The following is a 6,121-nucleotide window of genomic DNA, read 5'->3' on the forward strand; positions in this document are numbered from 1 at the left end:
TTTCTGGGAAAGGCAGAGAGTTCTTGGCCAAGTGTGGTGCCCACAGCAGCCTCGCTGAGAACTCAAGTCCCAGAGAACAAGCCTGAGGCTGGGGCTTAGGGGGTTGGGGCCATGCAAACCTGTGGTCCCAGGAAGAGCAAATCAGAGGTGAGGAGGAGCCTGGTGTCTGCCCCCGGTGTCTCCTCTGTGAGTGCCCCACCTCTTCGCCCACTCTTACCCCATCAGCTGCTCTACACTGCCTGAGAAAAGGAAAGAAAACACCAGTCGTCTCAAAGCTCCTGGAACCCACTGTCCTCACGGTGGGGAAACCTCGGGGAACATCTAGGCTGCAGGATCTCCATGGACAACACGACTGCAACTCCCACCTCCCTCTAGGACCTGCACACCCCTGGATGTACAGGGTCCAAAAGCACCAGCAGTTTCACCCCATTGGCCGAGTCCTGCCAGGCTGACTTGGCAGGGTTCTGCCTTCCATATTCATGCTTCAGCATGAACCAGATCCCTTGGGCTCCTGAAGTCCTTGGGTCAGGCAGTGGCGGGGAGGTGTGCCCGAGACCCGAGGGAGCTGGCCAGAGGAAAGAGCCACAGAGCTTGCCCCCCAGGGGACTGAGGAGGCAATGGGAACAAACTTTCTTCCTTCAGAACTACTCCAAAGGCTGGAATGGTAACCTACAGTGAGCACGGGACCGCTCTGATGCTTTCCTGGAAGATGGCCTGAAGGTTGAGCGATCTTTACAAGTTAACGTGCAGGGCAGTGGGTTATGAGGCTGCCCTCTTCGCCAGAGCCTTCGCCAGGGCAGGCGGGCGAGGGCGGCTCATGGTGCCTGAGCTGTTGAATGGCCAGGGGAGTTGGCACTGCACCTGCTTACAAAAGATACTTGGGGGCACCTCAAGGGAGAGCCAGTCCCGTATCAGCAGAGGAGTGAAGGACGCGGGATCATGTGTCTTGGAACCACTGCCTGGTCTTCAAGGCCAGTTTCACAGCCAAGAATAATAGAGATAAAAACTATTTCTTATGTATCTGTTGTGTGCTGGGAGTTGGCCTGAATGTTTGGGAGTATAGCACTGAGTAAGGCGTGTGTTTCAAATCATAATGAACGAAGACAGTCAGGGTTTATTCTCACCATGCTAGCTGTCCATCCCAGAGCAGCAGGGCAGCTTCGCCTACTTAGGGCTCCACCATTTCTGAGGCTGTGGAGGGCTCGGTTAGAGATGAAAAGAAAGCTCTAGACAAGGTCTTCCATTGTCATTGTGGTCCACTGGCCAGAAACAGCCATGTGTCCCACTCACGCTCAAGGGGCTGGGCAGGGCAGCCCTGCACTGTGCCTGGAAGAACAGCCAGAAGACTTGAGGGCTGCCCTGAGGACTCCAAAGTTAGAGAAAAGTCGTGTAAGGGCAACAGCGTGCTGGGGGTGCTATGGGAGCACATAAAAAAGGGGGTGACTGGCCCAATCTTGGGAAGGCTTCCTAGAGGAGGAGACATGGAAAGCGTACATGTTAGCCGTGCAAATGGGGAGAATGGAGGTTGGGAGAGAGAAAAGACAGACATTAGAAACAGAAGGGGCAGTCTGAACAAAGGCCAGGCGGTCAGACACAACATGATTAAGTGATCGACAGTTCCGGAACGTGGGGGTAGGGGCAGGGTGGCCGGAGCTGGGGCTGCAGCAGGAGCCTCCAGCCCCCACAGCGATGACAGAGGCAGAAGGGAGTCCGGGCACCCGAGGTGCCGCGCAGGTGCTGGCTTCCTGTTCTGCTTCAGCAGGGCTGCTCTCACCTGTCCGACCACGGCACCTGCTCTGGCCCCACTATGGGTTCTGGGCCTGGGTTTCCACGGTGGAACACTGGGCACTGGGAGCAGCATTTCCCCAGAGGGGCCCAGGGGTCCTGAATCAGGAACAGCTGAGGGGCTTGCTCAGCTACCCATCCTGCGCGCCTCCCGGACTTCCTGAATCACAGACAGGCTCTGAGAGCAGGACGGGAATTTCAAACCAAGCCCGCAGGCGACTTTACCCTCACTTTGTTTCATGATCGTTTTTCAAATTACACACCCAGGGCTGAAAAGGTAAGATGACCACCCAGGTACCACTGGCTCCATTCAGCAGTTACTGACACGTTGCCGTCTTTGCTAATGCACGCCCAAGTGCGTGCGCACGTGTGTGTGGCTGAACCGTCTGTGAGTGAGCTGCAGACATCACGGCGCTTCACCCCTGAAGACTTGTGTCTTCTGAGAACCAGGCATTCTCCTCCATAAGCTCAACGTCATTATCACATTTGAGAAAATTAGTAATTCAATAATATGGTCATACAACCCACATTCATATTCCCCGAGGGTGGCCCTTCTTGCATGTTGGCACTTCCTGGAAGTGGGGCTTCCTGGAAACAGGAGCAGCAGTGCTCCTCAAAGGACTGCACCTCTGACGGAGTGGTTCGGGACACAGGGGTGGGCCTGCATGCACACGGAGGAGGGGCAGCAGAGGGTCCCTCTGGCACGCCCTGTGACAACTTGCTCACAATGCACAGGCAGCCTCCTGCTTGGTCTCTAGATGGAGCAGCTGTCCTAGGGGCAGAAGGGGAGGGGCCTGCCCTTGACCCTCACCAGACCCCTGGACTGGCCTGGGAGCCTGGCTTCTCACTGAGAGGTCTAGGTCGAGCAGATTTCCCTAACTGGACCCCCTCGGAGCACTGAGGCTCTATAGATGGCAAACAGGGTGAGAACCCCTGGCAGTGGGCTCAGTCAGTACAGTGTCCTGGGCCCCTGAGTCATCGAGAGAAGAAGCCTGAGAGGCCTGGTGTTTTCCAGGCGGGACCTCCCAGTGTGGCCCAGGGTGCCCAGCCATGGCCTTCCCTTCCTCAGCGCAGTGCTCTGGGAACACGAGCCCACCGTTCATTCCGCAAGGGGCTCCTGATAACCCACAGGCTCCCGGCAATGCTTAGCCACCCACCCGCTGCTAGAGGGGGGCAGCAGGAAGAAGAGGCCACAATTGCCTGGGTGCCTGCCCAGATCCACCAGGAGTCCAACACACCTCCCCTGCCCTCAGAGAACTAGTTAATAACCTGAATTTTAAAGCGAGACATAGTGACCCAGGAAGACAAAGTGCATGAGATAGCAGACATGGGAGGTAGCCCCACCTTGGGATGGGGGTGACTCGGTGGGTCTTCCCACATGGCCCCCTGCAGACTGGATGAGACAAGGCGTCTACCTTCAGGCCAGAGGGACCTTAGGAACCAAGAGGTAGGGGTCCTGGACTGGCCCCACCTCCACCCCTGGCCACTTAGATTCAGCCTCCCCTTCTCCACAACAGCTGCTCCCAGTTCCGGAGCCCTGTGTTCCTCAAAGCCCCTTTCCCTCTGCGATCTCAGGTAATTCTCACCGAAAACCCAGGGGACAGTAAGGTGTCAATGCTCCTCACTTTACAGTGTGGGAAAAGTCTCAGGGAGAAGAGTGATCTGGCCAGCATTGCACGTGTTCTGTGGCCATACTCAGCCCGTTCAGGATGTGTCTTACAAACACTAGTAAAAATGAACGCTGAGGGAGACCTCCCGGTGCTCCAATGCTGCGGTGATTTCCGGAACAAGCTGCGACCAAGCTCAACACTGCCTTCCCCAGCAGCTCTGCCCTCCCAGAGGTGCCTGCACCCCCACCCAGGAACTCAGGGGGTGGGACCTTCTGTGCAGCTTAACGTCCCTCCTACCAACGCCCCAACCACGCGGTAGACCCTCAGGGCTCTCCTGAGCACTCTGGAATCACCAGCTGCCTTCCTGTCTGTGCCACTTCTTACTCCCAAGGTTTCAATTCTCTTTAGAGGACTCACCCCTTGTAGTGAGACGTCGCAGAATACAGGTTCTACCCATTCCAAGCTTCCCAATTTCCCATTTTGTCTTAGCGTCATTTCTGGGTATAAAGTCCTACCAACAAGCTTGCCAAAAAATGAGATGTATCCACCCCATGTGAATGAAATTTGAGTCTAGTTTATTTCACCAAATCTCATTTCTTCCTATTTCTCATCATAAAAAAAACTCCTTTGTACAAGTGTATTAAATGCTGAACAGTAAAGAAGTGAGTATTGCACATTTAATGACCAAATTAAGTCATGGGTTTTTTAAGATTTTATTTATTTATCTTTAGAGGAGAAGGGAAGGAGAGAGGGAGAGAAATATCAATGTATGGTTGCCTCTCGTGTGTCCCTTGCTGGGAACTGGCCTGCAACCCAGGCATGTGCCCTGACTGGGAATCGAACCATGATCCTCTAGTTCGCAGGCCCGCGCTCAATCCACTGAGCTACACCAGCCAGGGCTAGGTCGTGGTTTTTAAAGGCTACACTGGACATGTGGGAAGAAAACAGAGTTGAACACACTTAAGAAGTATTTGTTGCCACACAGGTGATTTTAAGCCATGGAAAGAAAAGTAAGTTCCAGTCCTCAGTGCTCAATGCAAGGTATTACATTTGTATATTAAAAAATAAAAGTTATAATAATCGACATTCTTTAGTGGTTTTATTATTCCTAAATAGGGCCAGTAGTTCACTTTTTTCAAGCTATTGTCACCAGAAACCAGGAACCTACTCAAACTGAAGGCAACTTCAACTATCACTTCTTTGGGCCACACGATGCCTCTGTAATGTGGGAGGATCATCTCGGACCAGGGCAAGGTCAGGGTCTGGTTGTACGCCAAGAACTTCCCCCAGCTTGACCCAGATGCAAAAGGAAGACCATAGCAGAGAGTACTTTTTTTTAAAGCAAACCACTTATTTCCAACATTTTGCTTAATAAGATAACTAAGCAGGAAAAAAAATCAGCTACCACCTCCAAATAAGCTGTAGCGGTCCTACATGAAGAGCAGGTAGTTTCAGAGAAGCACAAAGCACCTTACCGTGAGGCCCCCCGTGCAGGCAGCCCAGACCAGTCTTTGGCAGCAGCAGATGTTAGGCCTGGAGCTGGCACTCACCTCCCCACTAACAGAACCTACCGCCCAGGGCACAGCTGCGGAGAGCTGATACCGCCCGAGTCCAGGAAGGTGAACTCACGCTGCTGGCCTGCACCAGCAGGATCGAGTCCCAGGGTAGGGACTGGGCTAGGACACAGAATATAGGAGGGACATTTTTGGCATCTGCAGGTTGAGTGACAACTTAAAATTTGTGCCCTGGGTGACTCATTTGTCTCGCCTGAGTCCTCGCCCTGCTGATCCACAGCACGGCCCTCTTAAAATGGCAAGGGCTACTTTGGGCACCCAACCAAAGTGCAGCCCTGTTAGACACTGTGCCAGACCAGGACAGCAAAAGGCACTGAGTATTCGGCCTGGAGACGAAAGAGGCCAGGCCAGGGGGCAGGGGGTCAGAGGTGTGAGAAGGTCTCAAAGCATCCGAAGGTCTGTCAGGAGGGGTAAGAGCAGCCGCAGCTTGGCCCACCCCAGCAGGACCGGAACCAATGTGTTTCCAGGAGGCCAGTGTCCTAATACTGGAAATTAAGCCAACGTTTTGGCTTAATACAAAGAGTCCATCAACAGCCTCTGGCTGCGGGACAACCTGCCACAGGAAAGGGCGAAAGAGGGGCTGAAGGGCTGGGGCTGGGGCTCCCTGCTGAGGGAGAGGAGGGACTAAATGAGCTCTAATGCCCCTGCGGACTTGGACTTGGGATGCCACGACATCTGCCTGCTGCTCCAGAAGGAATCATCAACTTTAGGCTTAAAAACCCACTGGAAAACTGCATCGCCTTCATTCGAAAGGAAGAAAGGGCCAGAGTGTTCTCACGCTCTACCTTGTACAACGTAGACACACTGATTTTGGTGACCGACTGGGAGGAACGGGGTTGGCACTTGGTTAAAATGAAGTCAGGCTGCTCTGGGAGTTTCATTTTCTAGACCAGGCCTTCCCGGCCTCAGAGAACAGAGACATGCCTGGGGCCGCGGCCCGTGTGCCCAGGAGCTTTGGGAACACGCGGGGGCGGGTCCTGGCCCCCATCAGGCTGAGCAGACACGTCCGCAGGACCTCCCTCCCTTCGCCTCTGTGCCTCCCAGATCAGCACCCTTTGTGCCCTGCAGAGCAGGGACACGGGTGAAGCCCAGGAGACACTTTTCACAAGACCGGAAAGCTGCTAGACACCCCCATCTGCACCAGATGCCACC

The sequence above is a fragment of the Sturnira hondurensis genome, unplaced genomic scaffold (genome assembly GCF_014824575.4).
Source record: "Sturnira hondurensis isolate 20B ecotype Veracruz unplaced genomic scaffold, ASM1482457v3 Scaffold0001872, whole genome shotgun sequence".
NCBI classification, from domain to species: Eukaryota; Metazoa; Chordata; class Mammalia; order Chiroptera; family Phyllostomidae; genus Sturnira; species Sturnira hondurensis.